This window comes from Mchenga conophoros, linkage group LG11 (assembly GCF_057382185.1).
Source record: "Mchenga conophoros isolate Kocher_MC1m ecotype Shallow Benthic linkage group LG11, M_conophoros_male_GT1.1, whole genome shotgun sequence".
Taxonomy (NCBI): Eukaryota; Metazoa; Chordata; class Actinopteri; order Cichliformes; family Cichlidae; genus Mchenga; species Mchenga conophoros.
Window position 1 is genome coordinate 6,695,289 of NC_140536.1, and position 20,685 is coordinate 6,715,973.

The following is a 20,685-nucleotide window of genomic DNA, read 5'->3' on the forward strand; positions in this document are numbered from 1 at the left end:
GTCAGACAGGTTGAAATTTGACTGAACTACTTCAGTTTGAGAATCCTAAGAGTCACATTAATCATTCTTCGTCAAATCTGCACTGTTAAAAAGGCAGATTTAAAGCAAAGTGATAACAGGCCAGTTTCATAACTAAGATCATCTCTGCTGATGGAGATCATGCAAAATGAAGCCTCCAGGACACCCGGTAAGAGGACCAGTGATTTGAACCACGACTGAGCTGCTCTAATGTGTGTTCGCCAGCAGAGAGCAGCACAGGTCAATCTCCAAGTGGCTGAGTGTATGTGTGATTTACACGGTATATGAATATGTGTGTGTCTGTCTGAGGAATCTACAGAGAAAAGCTTCAAATCACAAAAAAGATGAGTGTTGAGACAGTGTGTGCCGTCTGTCCCAGAACACAGTGGTTCCTTTGTGGAGACACTGAATAACTGTGGTGTTCTGTTCTGTGGCACACAGCCACACACACACACACACACACACACACGAGCATCAGAGCTGATGTGGTATGACCTCCCAGATCAGGGCACCACCGGGAGACACAATGATCGCCGCTTTTCACTTACGTCTGCCTCCCATCTCTTGTTCATTGTATCATGCTCTCTTGCTCGTCTTTGAACCCTGTCTGCATCTCAGCTCACCTGCCATCACTTTCTCCAACTTTCCTCTAACCCTATCCATGCATCCTCCTCTCCCTCGCCTACACGCCTCTTCTTTCAACTCTTGTCTTTACCGATCTCTTTGCATTCTTCCCTCACCCACCATCATTCATTCCCTACATTTCCCTCATTCTTTGTCATCTCCTACTTTGGTTCTCTCCCTTCTTTCTCGTCCACCCCGTCTCTGCTCCCTGCCAGCCTCCCTGTCTGCAGTGTGACACTCTTTTGTTGTGTTGTTGGTTTGTTCTGAGTAGGAGTCTTGACCTTGTCCGGTGTTGGCACCCAGTCTGACCTCTGACTCACACGCTTGCTCACTGCTGGACATCCAGTACACTGTGCGTGTGTTCTGTATGAACAATGACACAATGTACGCTCTGCTATTTCAGCCACAATGCCTCAATTCTCAATGCTCCCCCCCCCCCCCAAAAAAAAGCTCTGTGCAATCTGAGGAGCACATTACCCATGATGCAACTGGACAGCTTTTGACATGGCAAGGGTAGACCAAGTGAAAAAAAAGTAAGCAGAGTGTTAAAATCCAAAAACAAGAAGAAATGGAAAGTAATCAGTAACAGAATATCTTGTGAATTCTTTGAAATTAAGAGCACAGAAGGAGACAACCAGAAATGAAAGAGAGCTAGTTAAAGCCAACCTATCTCAGGCTTGCCTGCCTAATAATCCTTCGTGGCTTATTTGTCTGCAATATGGTGGGTTAGAGTCAAAGCTGGGCTGAAATGCAAAACCCACCCAAACCTGCCTCTGCTTTACCACAGCAGCCACAGGGCGGGGCAGGAGTGAGAGGAACAAGGCCAACTAGAAAAAACCACAGTGAATGGGGGGTGGGGGTAAGAAAAACTGTGGGAAGGAATGAAACCTAAACCAGCAAAACCAACGAACATTAACCACCAAAGAGCAAAGAGGTGGGTACTGCAACCAACGGTGACAGAGAAGCTCCACAACTTCCCCTCTGAGATGAAAGTGAGGTGGTGAAGTGAGCTCAGATGAATTTAATAGTATAATTCAGCAAATTTACCTCATTAAACAGCCTTCTCAAACTATTTAATTGACAAATACAATAACAATGTTAGTGGAAAATCATGACCCACCCCTCTCACATCAGACATTTGAAACTAAGGTATTAAACTCTTGATCGCAGTGCGAGTCACCTAATATTTAACAGGCAAGAGTAAGGGGAGTGCTGAGAGTCGAGATGAAGGGTCGAAACTGGTGTTTAAAAAAAATCTCCTAGTAACATAACATCATGGAGGAAGCCTGTGGCAAGGAGCGACAATTCAAACCTTACTGCCCATCTCAGCTCGAAGACCTTGTATCATATTATACCAGTACAGCAGGAAACCTGGCCTACTTGTGGTTGTTAGTTTCCAAAAGTCAAATGGGTGGCAGAGCCTTCAGCTGTCAGGTGATCTCATATGGAACCAGCTCCCAGTATTCAAATTCTCCTTTTGGATAAAACCAACTTGTGTACCTCGCTCAGGGAACCTTCTCTGAGGTAGTTCTGCTGGAGGTCTCTGTTAAAAGGGAGTTCTTCCTCCTCACTGTCTTTAAGTGCTTGCTCATACCTCATTCTTGTTGTACCTTGCAATATAAAGCTGCCTGAAACTGGTGCTATATTAATACAGTTCAGTTGTACTGAGCCTTGTTGAAGTGTGGTGAACCCCTGCTTTAAATCATGGGGCAACATGAACATCTGTATCAATTCATTTAACTTCTGTCAAGGTATTTTATTCTAAACTACAGCTTCATTGTGGTACGAGGTTTCATACCAAGAATATATGTACAAGATTGAATAAAGTTAAGTAAAAAAAAAGAAAGAAAAAAAAAACAGAAGACACTCCCACTCCCCAGTTTGGGCGCATCAGCTCTCTGTGAAATAAAGCACGGTGTCAGAAAGTTAAGTTGTCGAGCTGCCTGCTTTACTTTGGAGCTTCATCCAGTTACCAGCCTGGGCCTGTGCATTCATCACAGCAGCCACAGGGAGGGGACGGAGGAGGCTTTCAATCAGAGAGAAGCATTCTGGGAAACCAAGTCGACCAGGCAGTCCTGTAAGCCAGCTGGATAAATATCACATACTCTGCCTTCTGCTGTTGTAAAAGCGGCACAAAGCCGACGCCTGACTCAAAGCTGGTGTACTTCTTCTGAAGTGCACAGGCGGGGATGTTTTCACAGCTCAAGTTCATGTTTTTACAGTTCAAGCAAAATAAAAAAGTACAGCGGCTGTAGTTAATGGCCTCTTCTCTAAACGCCAGGGAGGAAGGAAGCCAGAGGAGGAGTTGAGAAGAGAGGAAGGAAGTGCGGGGAGGAGAAAAGACTGGGGGGTGTCCTCTCTGAACCCAGTATCCACCCGAGTTCAGAGGCTCCAGAACAGAGCGTACAGCACAGGCTCGCTCACAGGCCAGAGAACAGTGTGTGCTGGCAGTCTGCATTAACAGCACCAGCCTGATGTTATTACTACAGTAATCCACTTGTCAAAACAATATCAGCCCGGCGTCTGCAAAAACCCTTATTCCTTCAGCAGGATGAATCACTTGCATTACAAGCCAGCCGTCCTGTCGTTTTTTTTCCTGCTGCGGTGACGAGAGAGGCCATCGAGTTTATTCAAATCATGTCAAAGTGACCATGCTGCACAGCACCGAGCTTAACACATCTGTTCGGGCACTGGCTGTTTTTACACAGCACAGCTTTGTCGACAAAAGGGAAACATTAAATAAAAATATAAAAAAACCATACTGTACATACAAGTATACTTTGAGGGTGTTAAAAAAAGTAATTCAAAGCCAATTTTAAAGCAAGAATTCTCACTACCAGAAGGCAAGTAGAGTTTTTTTAAAAACATGCTTATGGCAGCAAATATAGCACAACTAATCTATATTCTACTGAAAAGGCCTCTCTGTCAAATGCTATAAATGTTAACTACATAAAGCTTAAAACAGTCTTCTTCAGGCTTTTGTTTTTTTTAACTGTAGCCAATTTCATGAGTCAGGAAGTGACTCAGAAGAAGATACAAATCAAGTAGGGCTTACAATAACAATTACGTCTATGAGAGGTCAAAGCTTTATCGTTTACGTTGAAGAACAAATGATTTTTTTTCTTAAAAAAAAACAACTTTATTTTAACAGTGAACAGTAATGGGATGATGGGACATGAGGAAGGAGAGAAGGAATGATGTAGTTGGACTTGACATGAACCCAAACATAGAGGATTTCAGTACTTGGCAGATTCTGTGCTACAGGCAAAAAGCCAAACACTAAAAGAGAGGGTAAACAGCTTGGAGAGAGAGAGAGCACACACACACTAACCCAGTGACAGCGCTGTAACCTGTGTGTGTATGCATAGTGGATGGGGAGGGCAGCAGGAGGTCAGACAGTTCAGCTGACCTGTTGGTGAAAGAAGCTGTCAGATGCACAGCAGACAACTGCGCCACTATCAGTGGCCAACACTGCTTTAAGAATAGCGATGAATTATGTAAACCCTAACAAGATCAATTCGCTTTATTCCCCCAAAGAAATGGCTGCCCATGTCACAAATCCCTTTGTTTGTTTGTTTGTTTTAAACCACAGTAAAAACATTGCTGCTGATGTGAACAGAGCCTGTTTCGTGCGTCTGTCTCTGTACAGTACACGGGATTAGACCGTTTCAATGCACACGTCTATGTCTATATAATGTGGCCCAACAACAGCGTGTATATACTGCTGATTCACTCCTGCTGGCAGCAAAAGTTAACACTGAGGCGAAAAAAATCACTTGCACGACTAATGAGGGTTTGCGGGCTTACCCTGTTGAGCCTTGAAATGAAAATCAGGCTAATGGCAATCTACAGAGACTGCACACGCTCAGATGGGGCCTCTAACATTGTTATTGCTCAATAAAAATAACATTTGAGCTCAGATGACCTTAGATGCTTCCGTGAGAAAAGTGGGCCTGGCTGGTTTCGTTTGCACAAAGGAGTAGTCTTTTGTCCAAAACCATGAGAATGTATTAAGATTTGAAGGTGGATGTACAGTGGGGCAAAAAAGTATTTAGTCAGCCACCGATTGTGCAAGTTCCCCCACTTAAAATGATGACAGAGGTCAGTAATTTGCACCAGAGGTACACTTCAACTGTGAGAGACAGAATGTGAAAAAAAAATCCATGAATTCACATGGTAGGATTTGTAAAGAATTTATTCGTAAATCAGGGTGGAAAATAAGTATTTGGTCACCTCAAACAAGGAAAATCTCTGGCTCTCACAGACCTGTAACGTCCTCTGTAAGAAGCTTTTCTGTCCCCCACTCGTTACCTGTATGAATGGCACCTGTTTGAACTCATCATCTGTATAAAAGACACCTGTCCACAGCCTCAAACAGTCAGACTCCAAACTCCGCCATGGCCAAGACCAAAGAGCTTTCGAAGGACACCAGGAAAAGTATTGTAGACCTGCACCAGACTGGGAAGAGTGAATCTACAATAGGCAAGCAGCTTGGTGTGAAAAAATCAACTGTGGGAGCAATCATCAGAAAATGGAAGACATACAAGACCACTGATAATCTCCCTCGATCTGGGGCTCCACGCAAGATCTCATCCCGTGGGGTCAAAATGATCATGAGAACGGTGAGCAAAGATCCCAGAACCACACGGGGGGACCTGGTGAATGACCTGCAGAGAGCTGGGACCAAAGTAACAAAGGTCACCATCAGTAACACACTACAACGGCAGGGAATCAAATCCCGCAGTGCCAGACGTGTTCCGCTGCTGAAGCCAGTGCATGTCCAGGCCCGTCTGAAGTTTGCCAGAGAGCACATGGATGATACAGCAGAGGATTGGGAGAATGTCATGTGGTCAGATGAAACCAAAGTAGAACTTTTTGGTATAAACTCAACTCGTCGTGTTTGGAGGAAGAAGAATACTGAGTTGCATCCCAAGAACACCATACCTACTGTGAAGCATGGGGGTGGAAACATCATGCTATGGGGCTGTTTTTCTGCCAAGGGGACAGGACGACTGATCCGTGTTAAGGACAGAATGAATGGGGCCATGTATCGTGAGATTTTGAGCCAAAACCTCCTTCCATCAGTGAGAACTTTGAAGATGAAACGAGGCTGGGTCTTCCAACATGACAATGATCCAAAACCCACCGCCCGGGCAACAAAGGAGTGGCTCCGTAAGAAGCATTTGAAAGTCCTGGAGTGGCCTAGCCAGTCTCCAGACCTCAACCCCATAGAAAATCTGTGGCGGGAGTTGAAAGTCCGTGTTGCTCGGCGACAGCCCCAAAACATCACTGCTCTCGAGAAGATCTGCATGGAGGAATGGGCCAAAATACCAGCTACTGTGTGTGCAAACCTGGTAAAGACCTATAGTAAACGTTTGACCTCTGTTATTGCCAACAAAGCTTATGTTACAAAGTATTGAGTTGTAGTTTTGTTATTGACCAAATACTTATTTTCCACCCTGATTTACAAATAAATTCTTTACAAATCCTACCATGTGGATTCATGGATTTTTTTTTCACATTCTGTCTCTCACAGTTGAAGTGTACCTCTGGTGCAAATTACTGACCTCTGTCATCATTTTAAGTGGGGGAACTTGCACAATCGGTGGCTGACTAAATACTTTTTTGCCCCACTGTATGCTGACGTCAGAGCCCGAGTGTGCAGGAGTGGCTCTCTAGCTGCTTGCTAATTTAGAGTAGTAGAGCAACTCCCAGCAGCAGAGAAAACTGCTTTTCTTTCTCATATAGCAGAGAGCTTCAGCTGCCATATGTCCTACCCTTGCAGCCAAGCGCTTTATGGAACGCACAAGAAAACGCAGCCTGGGGAGCCGACGGGACAGAAGACAACAGAGGGAAATGACATCAGGACCTCTGTCGATAAACTAGGTTTGTGAGGAAATCAAACTTGAGCAAAATGTGGAGGAAGTCTGCAAGTTCTTAACACACGCTAAGCTCATCAAGACCCTGCAGCTGGCTCATTTCCTCTGCAGTCATTTCCTGTTTCCTGCTGAACCCCAGATTTCAGTCGTGAAAAGAAAAATAAAATGAACGGTCTCACAGTTGCACCTGGCAATCAAAACTGCACTTGACTGTGAAACGCTGCGCTGCATTCTAAATGACTGCCTGCAGAAGTGCTGTGTCATTGTGCTGGTCCCAAATCCCAGTGTAGGCAAGCTGTGGGTTCTCATGTCTGGGCTGACAAGTGTGTATATCCGTAAACGCGGAATGTGCGCTGTAACACACATGTGAAAGTGGAAAACAGGAGGAGATAAAAGTAAGACAGACAGACAGAGAGAGAGAAAAAAAAATGAAAGGACGCTCTCTATTCTAGTCTTTCTCCTGCTGCCCAGTTAGAGGCCTGCTGAGTTCACAGCCTGCTGCCCACCACATTGGGCCCACACACACACACACAGTTCTCCTTCGACACACACAAGCCAGTCTTCTGCCACTGCCGTTGCTATGGTAACCCTTGGGCACGGTGCCGTGATCAACAAGGCCCGGAGCTTCTGGGGCGCCATGGCAGCGACCTGGCTGGCACACACACACACACACACACACACACACACACGTACACTGTGCAACAGAGACGGATAGAATGAGACAAGGAGGGAGAGGAAGCAAGTGCTCGCGCACCCCTTTGCCTCCCCTGGGAGATGTGCACGGTAACGTCTAGACGGCTGGCATCCGCCTGGCAGCAAGAGTCCACCACAGTAGGAGTGTGTATGTGTGTGTGTGATAAAGCATGAAGCAGATATCAGCCTAGTTACAGCCCCCCACTACAATCAGTCTCTCCATGGAAATAAATGAACTAGTTTAGTGCTGCTTAACCCCGAGGAGAGGGGGGCCTGTTGTGTGTGTGTGTGTGTGTGTGTGTGTGTGTGTGTGTGTGTGTGTGTGTGTGTGTGTGTGTGTGTGTGTGTGTGTGTGTGCGCGCGCTTGTGGATACTTTAGCCCATTAGACGGGTATCTAGGAGTCAGAAAAAGAGATGGAGACAGTGAGGAAAGGGAAAGGAGAGAAGGAAGTGTGTGTTGGAGAAGGAGGGAGATACAAAAAGAGAGGCAGGGGTGTCAGACTTGCTATGTGGACTGAGGGCAACAAGAGAACAAACAATTACAGCTCTGTCTCTTTTCTCCACTTCATCTTTCCTCCATCTCCCTCTATCTTTTTTCCTCTTTATCTGACCTACCCTTCTTCTCTTGAACGTACAGCGCGGGGGAATTCAGACAACTCGTCTATGCTGCAGCGCTCAGACTAAATAGGATTACAAAGCAGGAAGCGTCCAACCTGTCCACAGTTACAGTATACACTCGAAGAACCGTCATGTTGGCTTGGAAAAGAAACAGTACGAGTTATGAAACAGGACTGATCTAAAATCTACTTTATTTAAAGGCGAAAAGTAAGACACTACTCTTACCTCCACAAATGATGGCCAAATACAAAAATAACAGAAATATGAGAAACGTCTTTCTCAGTTCCATGTAAGTCAAACTTTATCTTTATAGCTGAATCTCTGCAGAAATCATGGTGACATGAAGTGAAGGGGAACTCTTTGCGTTAACGTATGCATATACGTTAACATCCTTCCTTAAATTGCTTTGCTTATTAGCCATCATAACATTCAAAGACAAACACAAAGACATAATGATAAATGCATTTTCAATGTAACTTTTCAAAAACTTTCAAAGTCATTTGAAAATGCTTACAGCTCGGACACACACACACACACACACACACACACACACACACACACACACACGCACACACGCACACACCTCTTGCCTCCTACCATCAACTCATTTCCATCCTGTGTGCACCCACATAACTTTCTTATTTTGTGTCACAGCTAAATGTTCCTTGAAGACGGCCCAAGTCTGATTATTGCTGATGCAGGCCCTAACAATGAGACCTGATGCTGAGGCAGCAATAAATCTCTACTTTAGTTCCAGAAAAGGACCAGCGTAGCCATATCATCTCTATCTGCATGAATATAACATGAACAAAGATAGGGGGGGAAGAGGGGGGGGGGGGGGGGGGAAGAGGGGCTCTGGGATAACATATCATGAATATTACAACATAGTCTAATATTATCAATATTCCAACGCTGTAATATTCATGAATGGCAGTAAAGCAGAGAAGAGGCCCGTGTTAAAGAATTCATCCGTTTGCTGAAATGTCACTTTGCACAAGCTTGCCTGCAGTCCGAGCTGGCCTGCATTCTCTCAGGTGCGTGTCTGCATGTGTGTACATTATCATAACCAGACAGACAGGATAGCGTCTAGACACCTTCAACCCCCACCCCTGTGTCATAAAGCCAGACTTGCCTTGACTCTCAGAGTGATTGAACCAGACTGCAGGGTTAATGTCAGGATTTAAGTGAGTGTGTGCAACTGTGAGTCTGTGTGTATTGACTGAGGTCAGCTGGGATCAGCGTGAGTAGATGTGGGGCGAGCAAATGAAAATACATTCTAAATAGAACAGAAATGCTCGCGTGAATTGTATGTGTGTGTGTGTGTGTGTTACTAGACCTGTGGGGAACCAAACTCTGTTCACACAGTCACATGGTTGGGTGGTCCTCCATGAAGACTCGGGTATAAACACTTGAGTTCAGCTCTTTGCTTGTCTCGCACTGAGAGATCATTATTGTAATTACAGCAATTGCTTTAAAAGAAAGACAGCCTTCTTTAAAATGAAGAAGTGGGAAGGCCATTCTATTCTTTTTGAGCATGCTTGTTGCAGGCATGTTGTTAACAAATGACCAAAAGACAGACAGTGAAAGCAATTTGGCTGAGCATGCAACAACAGGGTGGAAACAAAGCCCTGCAAGCACCCTCACCTAGCCAAAGGCACAAGTGATCGAAGCACTGTGATAACAGTGAAGGATATGGTTACAGTGAGGCTCATAGTGGTTCACCAAGCAGGGTTAACCAACAGGCCGTAACAACCTAGAGCATACAAGAAGGCTGTGGTAATGTCCTTCAACCTCGAAGCGGAGTTTTGACAGTCACTGGCAATGAAGGCCGCTGTTAGCCTCATCGCCATAAAACATACACGCCATTGTGGTCACACAGTCAGAGGAAACACAATAGTGGGCTGTTGTGACACTAATATTAGAGAAAAAAAATTGGACAACAGGACAGACAATTACACATATGACCCAAGGACAAACTGGCAAACAGACAGCTGTGGTACTGATATGATGTACCATTCTTTCACAGATCCTATTGAAACAATAACAGGCTGGACCAATAAACCATGAAAAGCTGCAAACTACTAAACTCTACGTACTGTGGGGGATCATTGAAGAGTGACATATCCTCTGTGGCACAGAGAACAAACAAACAAAAAAAAGCAGATTCAAATACACCGAGGAGCTACACTGGGAGTCGACACCTTCCTTTAAAGCCATGAATTAGTACACAAACATACAGATAGACTTTTTAAATCCTTTTTAAATGTGAGCTGAAAAGTGTGGAGTACAAAGGAAGCTGCCTTCGTCCATTACTGTTACTTGCCTTAAATAAGGCCAAGATTTCTACGTATGCAGATGACTCAACACTATATGTCAGAATTTAAAAAGAATGAAAGAGTTTTGAATTTGGGGCTGCAATCATCAAATAACTGTGTAAGGACCAATAATTTGGTCCAAATACAAACTGCATAATATTTGGTCCAATTAGAAAGAATTTACTTTTAAAGCTATACATAAATGGCATGCTTCACAATTCCACAAGAACTGATATCATCTCATCTCAAATCCAGTTCCACGTGAAGCTTCTGGATGTCAGAAATACTCACCAATTCACTAAATATGTATTAACTCAATGAAGTTATATAGTAGGGAGGAACTAATAAGCTTGGGGGTGAGAACCAGAAAAAAACAAAACAAACAACAACAATAAAAAAAACGCAGGGAAGTCTACAAGTATCACCAGGAATGCTGTGAGCTGGAATGTTTTCACTGGATTTGTCGACAAGAAGAATATAAACTGTTGAAGCACTAAACTGAAAACAACTCAAAGCTCAAAAAATAAAAATGCTAGTCTCAACATAAATGGAGAGTTGACACACACACACACACACACACACACACACACACACACACACACACACACACACACACACACACACACACACACACACACACACACACACACTGACTCTTATTAGCCAAAGGCAGCTCAGCCAGCCATCCAGACACATAGATCTTTGTCAACTTAGCAGGGGGGTTATGAAAATTATTCTGCAGTGTTCGTTTCTCTGCAGGTCAACATCACAGGTTGGCTGAAGCTAAAGGCGAGAAAAGGTAAAAATCATTCTCAGGTCTGGGTGAACTGAACAAGGGAGAGAAAAAAGAAGAAGAACAAGAAAGTACTAGTAAATAGCTGGGAGAGTGGAACAGAGGCAGGGAGAGAATTGGAGAAAGATAAAAGACAAAATAAGACAGAGATTGGACACAGAGAGGAGAAGGGAGCGGAGGGAGCAGAGAGGACAGACAAGACCAGAGGAAGTGACAGAGGTGCGGGGAGAATACGGTAAAGATGGGCAGATGTTAAAGGGAGACAAACAACAAAGCATGGCGTCTCTGAGACTGAACAACAAAACAGCGGAGTGGTGGAAAAAAACAGAACGAGATGGGAGAGGGGTGGAGGAGGAAGAAACGAGTGGGCTTTCATCAGTCTGTCTGTGCGTGCGTCCTGGCACGTGTTCATATGAAAAAACAGACATCTCCTCCTGCTACCACACAGGGGAGGTAGATATAATGTCTAACTTTTGAGTATGGGTAGCAGACACCTCCCAGACACAGGCTCCAAACTCTGTGGCTGCTGTGATCAGCCAAAAGGAGACGGCAGGGGATGCTGTGGGTGGAACTCAGGAAGCCCTGGGAGACATGGGGAACATCTAGACTGCAGTTGCATTGTCTGCTGGGGCTACACAAACACACGGGGTCCAAATGGTACGTGCAGAATGATTGTGTAATGCACATGGTTGTACCTCAAAAGGAACCTTTCAACACTACATGGTCAGATCTATATGGACAACTCATCATCACACCCATTAGGTATCAATGCAGATGCCGTTCCAAAAACAACATGCTGCCGTAACACGCTACACTTCTGTTTTCAGACTTCCTCACCAGACTGCAGAACGTGACTTCTAGGATTGGCTTCTAGGATTTGACTCTGAACATATCTCCATTTTATACCAAAGAAAGCTGGTAAAGTCACAGTTCTGTGCAGGCTAGTTTAGTTCTCCATGGTCAGTGTTGGGAAGGTTACTTTTAAAATGTATTCCATTACAGAATACAGATTACATGCCCCAAAATGTATTCTGTAACGTATTTCGTTACGTTACTCAATGACAGTAACGTATTCTGAATACTTTGGATTACTTAATATATTATCATGCTGTTTACAACTACGTGAATGTACTATTGCTGTGTGATTTATTAATATTACTGAAGGTCCGCGACTCCGAACTGTAGTAGAGGGACCTCTGACTAATACGGCGGGGTCCCTGTCGGCTCGTAGCCGAAAAATAGCTTTACTTTGTTGTGTGGGTCAACTTTTCTTGCGAGAGACAGAGAGAGGCGTTGAAAGACTGCTCCAACGGAACTTATTGTTTTCGGAGGAAAACACGAACACAGTGTACAGTCGAGTCTTAATAGCTTACTTACAACTGGGCTCGTCAGGCACTCTTCTTGGCTGAAGTGGTTATTATTATATTTAGATGCTTCCAGCTCCCGTTTTTCCTCGATGACAACTCGTACCTTTCCACTCCCCTTTTTCTCCCTCCTCGTGCTCACAGACCCATAACGTGTATGGCAGTCCATTCTCCCTGCAACACGGACTACAATGCCCATGATGCTACATTCTTTACGGTGTGTTCACACTAGAGCTGGGCGATATATCGAGTTTTTAAAACATATCGATATATTTTTATACAGATATAAGATGTGACAATATCCTTTATATCGATATAGTCTATGTTACATTATAATTATAGTTGTGGAGCCGCAAGTTTGCCTCTCTTTCGTCCACTTTTGTCTCTACGCAACGTTACTCCGCCTCGCCTTCACTGAAGACAACTCCCCCTCCTCCCCCATCGCTTCACGTGCAGGCAGCGACAAGACGGACACGGCAAATCTCCGTTAACGAGTTACTGCGCATCGCCCCATGCGTGGGGCTGGACGGCGTCAACGTGCTAACGAGCTAAACATGCTAACGAGCTAACAGCGCTAACCCTAAAATCCTTTCATTCTCTCAAAAGTTGATAGCGCGCCTTATGTATGAATTCTGGTTGTGCTTGATGGCCGCGAACCGATTTTATGTGGTACACGGCGCTCAGCAATCTGTCAAAAATGTTTGAGTACGACTTTGGTAAGCTACGGAGCTGCACCGCTTAATAGATTGTCGGCGCATTACGGCTACCGAGGAGCTTCGCGGAGTGATACGTACTGTGCATCAACATAATATTACCGTATTGTGTGTGTATAAGGACCATAAATGGCACCTGTAAGAGAGGTGGTTATGAAGCGGATTTCAAACTCCAGGCTGTCAGTCACACAGTAAAACTTGGGAACAGAGCAGCTGTGAAATCTGTCTTTGTTATTACGCTCAGCGTCTTTTAGTTTACATTTTGACTGCACAATTGTGAGCTCTTTGTTTAGCACAAAAACAACCTTGTTTTCTTTTATTTATGGAGCATTATTATTTAATGAATTCTCATAATTTAATTTTGAGTAATTTTTCATGTACATCTGTGCTGTATGTTAATAAAAGTGCCTGTGTGACATCTGGGACACAGCTTTGACTAAGAACTCTCTTTTTGTTCTTACTTTATGGCTTAAAAAAAAAAAAAAATCGAGATATATATCTTATATCGCCATCCAGCTAAAAAATATCGAGATATGAATTTTGGGTCATATCGCCCAGCCCTAGTTCACACCGAACGCGAACAGCGAACACCGAAGCTATGCTTGTAGCATTCTGCCTGTTAGCTTAGCACAACAACAACAAAAAGGCGCTCTCTCACCCAGGAAACACACAGTCGCAGAGAGAGAGAGAGAGCGTCGCCCTGTAACCATGGCAACCGTAACGCTGCCGCCTGGAACAACAGAACACAGCTGTCAAACAAAACCCAAACAGTCCTGACCCGCGACAATATGAAACAGGAAAGTACCGCAGTGTAATCCATTTATTTCAACAAAGTAACTGTATTCTGAATACCACCTTTTTAAACGGTAACTGTAACGGAAAACAGTTACTCATATTTTGTATTTTAAATACGTAACGGCGGTACATGTATTCCGTTACTCCCCAACACTGTCCATGGTTAACTAGGTAAACTATTCCCTTAGGGTCCCAATTTTCTCTTTCGACATGTCAAATGTTCTAGAAGTTCTTGCCATAAAGACAAAAAATAAATATGGTTGCATCAAAGGAATATTTTCACCCATGTGCTTTTCCTTATTGCCTATCATATTGACGCTGTTACAATGACAGTGTAACAGTGTTACCCTCCTCTAAGCTTTATGAGGTCTGCAAAAGAACAAAACCTCTGGACCAAAATGTTAGAATTCAGCCAGCTCCAAATGCTCCTTTTTTCTATTCTTTGATCAGTATGATGTCATAATGTGGGGCTATCCGTATCAGGGTCATCTCATGGAAGAAAAAAAAAGCTCTGTGAGCACAGGGAACATAATTTCTCTTGGTTGCAGGAGGCAGCGGATCAAGAGAAAGTTGCCTTAAAGTTGAAACGGCTTGTTTCTGACAGCAGATGAGCTGCCAACCATGTCACAAAACATCACCACACTGCATGTTTAATGTGACAGACTGCGTCTCAGACTAGAATCAAACCAGCAAACTTACTTGCCAAGCAAAAGTGTTAACCACTACAGTATGAAGGTCCCTACATGTTCTACTTGGTCAAAGTAATACCTGAAATTGCTAAAGTAACTTTGAGGAACACAAGATGCAAAAATGTGCAAATATCAGGATTTGTTTTTCCTCTGTGTCCATTCAATATGTGAATTTTTGGTTGGAGGAAAAAAAACAAACAACAGAAGACAATGCCGCTTTTTTGCTGTTAACGTATGTTATCACATACTTTAGTCCACAATCACTGGGATTTCTTGAACTTTTTCCAGTTCTCACACTCTTTACTTATCTACAATCAAAATTTCAACTGAAATGAATTAAGAAATCTTCCTACTTGAAACCAGGTGGAAAACTAAACAGAAAAAAAATGATTTCAAACACTGATAAGTAACCATTGTGAGAACCTATTTCACACCTCACCAAGAGAACCACATACTTTAAAAAGAAAGAGAAACAAAACCTGAGTAGACCTGCTAGAATGTGAATTAAAACAAGGACCATCTTCAAAAGACAAACAGCCTCCTCCTCTCATGTGTAATTACACCCCGTCTGTTTGTAATAACTCAGTTTAATCTGCACCGTCCCCCCCACACGTCCGCCTGCAAATCATAACTGGTTTCCATTTTGGAAAAAGATGGCTTCTCAACACCAGCATATGCTTGCGTGGCATTTTATTCTGCTATGACTCACTGTCATACTGGCTGTCTCTCTGCTGAGATGGACTGTCTCTCTCACTCTCTATTTTTGTTTCTCCTCTCTCTCTCATTATGTCTGTCTCTTCTCTTCTTTCCGTCACCCTCCTCTTACACTCCTCAAGCCTGTATTTACCCATGTGTTCCTGTCCTCTTTTAATCCGTCTATGCTTTCCTTTTCATCACTTATCGCTCTCCTCCTCTTCTGTCTCTTTCAGCCTCCTCTCTGTATCCCACCTCTTCCCAGTCTATTCTCTCTCTCTATCTATATATACACTTTTGTCATCATTTCTGCCTCCCTCTCTCGTATCCCACCTCCTCTATGTGTCCTACCTTCCCTCCCACTTTTTCCTCCTTTCCCACTCCCTCCGACTCACAGATGAAGGGGTGTAAACATGTCTTCCACATGCGGTCTCATTGTGCCAAGCCAACAGAGCAAAACAACCACGCTTAAGTTGCTCAATAGGCTTCACCATATGACTAGCGCCTCCTCCCTCCTTTGCTCCTATTTCTTTTCTTCACCCCCCCTTGGATTGAGATGCTTAACAACCATGAAGCAATGCCTAGCAGGCAGGATTAGGCAGGAGCGATAGACGGAAAAGAGGAAGGAAGAGAGAGTTAGAGACCAGAAAGAAAGATAAAGTCGGTGAAAGTGAGACAGGAATAACGAGAAGTGAGAGACAGAGGGAAGTGAAGGGGGTGGGAGGGGGATATGAGGTGGAAAAAAAAAAAGCAAGATTAATGAAAGTTTCGGGTGGAAAAAAAAGTCGTATCAAAAAAAAGTTTTTTTTTCCACCCTCACTGGAACACTTGCCCATGACCGCAGGGTGAACTTCGGTGCGGTGCTGAGCAACAGCTGCCGACAACAGAGGAAACTACAAAAAAAGAAAAGATGCTGCAGAAGAAGTAGAGGCAGGGAGGCTGGCGTAGCGCATTGTAGGGAGAGTGCAGCGTAGACCCATTCTCTAGCTAATGGTGGTGGTGGTTTGGAGATGGGCACGATGTTTTAGTCTTGTTGTGGGGGGAATTTGGGTATAAATAGACCCAAGGCTACAGGGGTAGGGGTGAGATGGGGAAGGTGGGGAGAACGAAGCAATTCAAACAGAGGGGAAGATAGTTATGTGTGGAGAGCAGCTCGTGTCTTGCTAAAAGGAAATAAAACAGCGGTCCTCTGGGCAAAAGACCAAGCCAAGATGCTGCAGCGTTATAGTGCAGCCATACCTCAGTGGCTCGCAGCTTCACTTTACTCACATCGGAGAAGGAACGGCAAGAAGTTAAAGGCTCACTTCATCACACACCGAGCGTTTCTTCTTCAGTCATGTGTTTATACACCACTCTGTTTTTAATCATCTATTAATCTCTGGCTCTCTTTCACAGCATGTCTGTGACCTGTCTTCCTCCCCTCACCCCCAACCAGTCACGGCACATGGCCACCCGTACCCGAGCCTCGTTCCGTCTGAGGTTTCTTCCTGTTGAAACTGAGTTTTTCCTTCCCACAGTCGCCAAAGTGCTTGCTCCTAGGGGGTCATATGATTGTTCGGTTTTTCTCTGTATCCATTATTGTAGGATCTACTGTACAATATAAAGCGCCTTGAGGCGACTGTTGTTGTGATTTGGCGCTATATAAATAAAACTGAATTGAATTATAGAGGGTGGTATGATTATTGGGGTTTCTCTGCATTACTGTGGGGTCTTGTTGTTGTGATTTGGTATTATATAAATAAAAATGATTTACGAAAAGTCTCAGAGATGGACACTTTCAAAACTGGACATATTTTGGGTTGGGGGAAGACAGCCGATTCCATTTTGGATATGGGTTTTAACGTCCGTATAAGCTAACAAATATATGGTGTAGAACACATTCACATTTTTAGCTCACACGGTCATCTTTGTTGTTAAAATAAAGATTCCCTGCAGGACACCATACGGACAAGAGTCATACTATCAGTCTCAATCGTGATGCATCCCGTTTGTGACAGCGGGACCTGTGATCATGACTGGAAAGTTTGTCTTTGTAGTTGAACAGGACCAACAACATGGCCACAAACTCACTGTCAGTGAAAGCAGACGATCATTCAATTTAACTGAACCTCTTGAACCATTGTGGAGACCTCATGGTTCAATAGATGTCAGCCAGACTCATGCAGTTTGTGATTATACATTTCTGTCTGCGGTGATAAGGAACAATAGCTTACTGACAAACTGGAAATCTCTATCCATATTTGACAAGCAAATATGGACCCAAATACAGGTAAGAAGTGTACAGAATCACTGCGATCTCTGGTAGATGTAATGGTATAGAGTACAACAGATCATTGTGCATTGTGTGATTCATCACACATTAGTAAAACTTAGACAACTAACTTTAACTTTATTCAATCCACAGGTTCTATACTGGACTCGGCAGCTTACGTGCGTACGTTGGTGGGGCAGGTTGTAAACTATTTGCCCCTCCATGAGCTAAAGTGCTCCCAATGGCATCCTGCCTGGCAGCTCCACCACCAGAGTGTGTTTTTGTGGACAGTTTAATAAGACACACATTGTAAAGTGCACAGTTGAATATACAAGTGCAGACCATTTACCATTTTAATATTAAGACAGCATTCTTTCTAAAGCAAAACAGTTTGAATCTAACTGCCTCCTTGTGTGTGTTTTCATGTGTGGCTCTACTGATGAGAGAATGGATTGATTCAGCTGAGGTCAGGCATACCAAATGGAATAAAGTGCTCCTCTCGTGTGCTTTATGAAATAAAATTCACTTTCTAGAGTCAATACAGAACACAGCAGAGCAATACAGACTCGGCAACCCCCCCGCCCCCACCCCATCTCTTTTTCGTCTTCTTCCCTCTTTTCACTTCTGTCTTGCGTTCTCCTTTCTTTCCTCCCACCCACACCACCCTCTTTTCTCTCTCTCTTCTTTCTCTGTGCTGAAGCACCACTTGGGGAGTTCAGCTCAAGGCGAATATTGGAAAATGAAAAGAAGCTCCTGACTCGTCGAGGTAAAACTCTTTTGGGCGACACAAAGACTGAGTGTAACCAAAGATACCAACAACTTAGCAACTCCCACTCACAAGACACACTTTTATATCTTTGTGTAACCTTTCAGCACTGCTTATGGTAGTGGCTTTCCCTGGGTGGGGGGCAAAAGTCAGATGGAGATTGCTATGACGTTCTGCATCGCCCAAGTCTTTGGACAGCTTTGAGGTTTCCAAGTACAGTCTTGTTTCTTTTTAGAATCTGCAGTATACTCCAGATAAAAACTGGGAGAAAATAATCTATCGCCGGATGGAGATGCAGTATGACTATGTATGACAAAGAAAACTGCTGAGAGGGCATGCCTGCCTAAGGACTAACACGCATATAGACACACTCTTTACTCCAGCACAGACATTCAACCACACTAGCAGACATTTTCTCTAGCAACAGTCCAATGCTCACATATTAATGGGGGGGATACAGTCCCACCCACCAGCTCACACACACATACAGACGCAATTCATCATGGGAAGCAAGTTTCTTATGAAGAACCATAAACTCTTCCCATTAGGATTCTTATCTTGTGAAAATATAATAGCTGTAAATGAGCAGCCTGAGGTGCTCAAACTGGTCGGGGACTACGGGTTTATGGAAAGAATCGTTATTACAGCTACAAAAGCACCGAGTCTTCCCACCAGTTTAAGACATTAGAAGGTGTAGCTTTGAAGGATCTCGTTTAAAAGACAAAAGAAACGAGTCTCGTGATAATGGGGAGAATTCTTGCCAGGTACCCTTTATGAATCCTTGCCCGGTGCAGACCTTGGTGTAGGTGATCAGCCAGGTTAATCTGGCAGACAGATGGGGTGGGCTGTAGGGAAAGCAGGGGCCATGTACTGCGATAGTGCTGGGACGGCGCTGGGCTGGGCCAAGCCGGATGCTGTGACTATGACCTATATTAATAATTCACACACACAGGATTTCCATGCTGCACAGAGCAGGATCCCTAATCATCGTTAGCACGTCTAGCCAGGAGACACGTTAGCTTCCAGTTATATGCCAAGAATGAAAAAGAGAGAAAGTGTGCCACGTGTCTAAATTAAACCTATAACCTCCACCTACAGGGAATTCAAAGGAATAGATTTGTGTGGTCAGTGTGCAAAATTCAAAACGTGAACACAAATGGCCCCTTAAAATCCGAGTGTAATACTTTCAGTTGGTCTACATGATATATTTATCTTCTTGGCTGATCTATTATTTCCATGACAACCGGTTTCAGCATGAACACCAACTAGTTATTTTCACATCAGTTTAAGTTTGATAGGAGCATCTTTATAAATCAGCACTGGAGATAATGCTCACAAATGCCTGTTCTGTCAGTGGAAGGGCTTTGATATTAATAGGTAAGGTGTGGGCACTCGTGGAGCTGTGTGTTCCAGCACAGAGGTCTATTCAACACCTGGTCTGCATAGCGTGTTCCTCTGTATTTTTCTTGCTCTTCCCTATCTGTCGTTAATAAAAAAAACAAAAAAAAAACAAACAAAAACAAAAACACAACAAGTCTTTCTTAAAGCTCAAACAGGAATTTGCAGGGGACTATTTTCAAGGCAAATTCATCTACATTTGGAGTTCCAGCGTGCATTTCATGCAGTGCGAGTGTATGCAGGAATAAATGATCCGCCCCTTTCCTCGAGAAAAACCAAAATACATCCTATACGTCTACATAAGCTTGCAGGCTAGACTGCAAATGGAAACAGATGATGCTGCTAAGAAAACTTAGTTATCAAGACAATGGCAGTCGAAAACACTTTGCATGACAAGCATCAGATACATCTGGGACCTCCAGCGAGCCTGCACGGAGGGAGGGGAGGAAATGATGAAGAGAGAGAGGGAGAGAAACTGAGAAATGCTGTGTTATGGCTGGGGGTTGGGAGTCAGAGAGGTATGGCAGGCCAGACTAGACACTCTCCATCTCCCTCTGACCCCCTGTCTGAGTCTGTGGCTGTGTTAGCCAGTGAGCAAGTGTCCCCCCGCCCTCTCCCCAGCCACACAATAGAACAGGCCCTGTGCCTGATTGGGGTCAGCTGGTGGCTGCCGAGGGGGAGAAGCAGAGGAGGAGGAGGCGGGGGTGCTAGGTATCAGACACCGCTGTCTGACTTGTGTGTCTGGACTGAGAGAAAAGGGACCAAAAATCAGACAGCCCTCTGAATCGCTAATGAAGAGCAGAGGAGCACAGAAGCAGTGAGGGAGGAGAGGAGGACGCAGAGAAGGATCTGGGCAACCAGAGGCTTCTTTTTTTTGTCTCCCACACACATCCTGTACCACTTAACTCCCGGCTGGGAGGTTAAACTGGGTTAAAATGTTAAAAAATAAAAAATGAAGTGAAACACCCCACAGACATCACTTGCGCAAAAGAGATTCTTGAGTTGTAAGAAAGTACAGCTGTGTGATCTGTGGATCTATCATGGACCATCAAGTTAATACCAACTACTAACATACA

At 44.1% G+C, this 20,685-nt stretch overlaps 1 protein-coding gene across 3 annotated transcripts in view; it reads right to left on the minus strand.

The window, feature by feature from the left end:
- The window catches only part of LOC146563502 (low-density lipoprotein receptor class A domain-containing protein 4-like), a 280,198-nt gene that overhangs the window by 12,649 nt on the left and 246,864 nt on the right, over positions 1 to 20,685 (minus strand). The window lies entirely within an intron of this gene.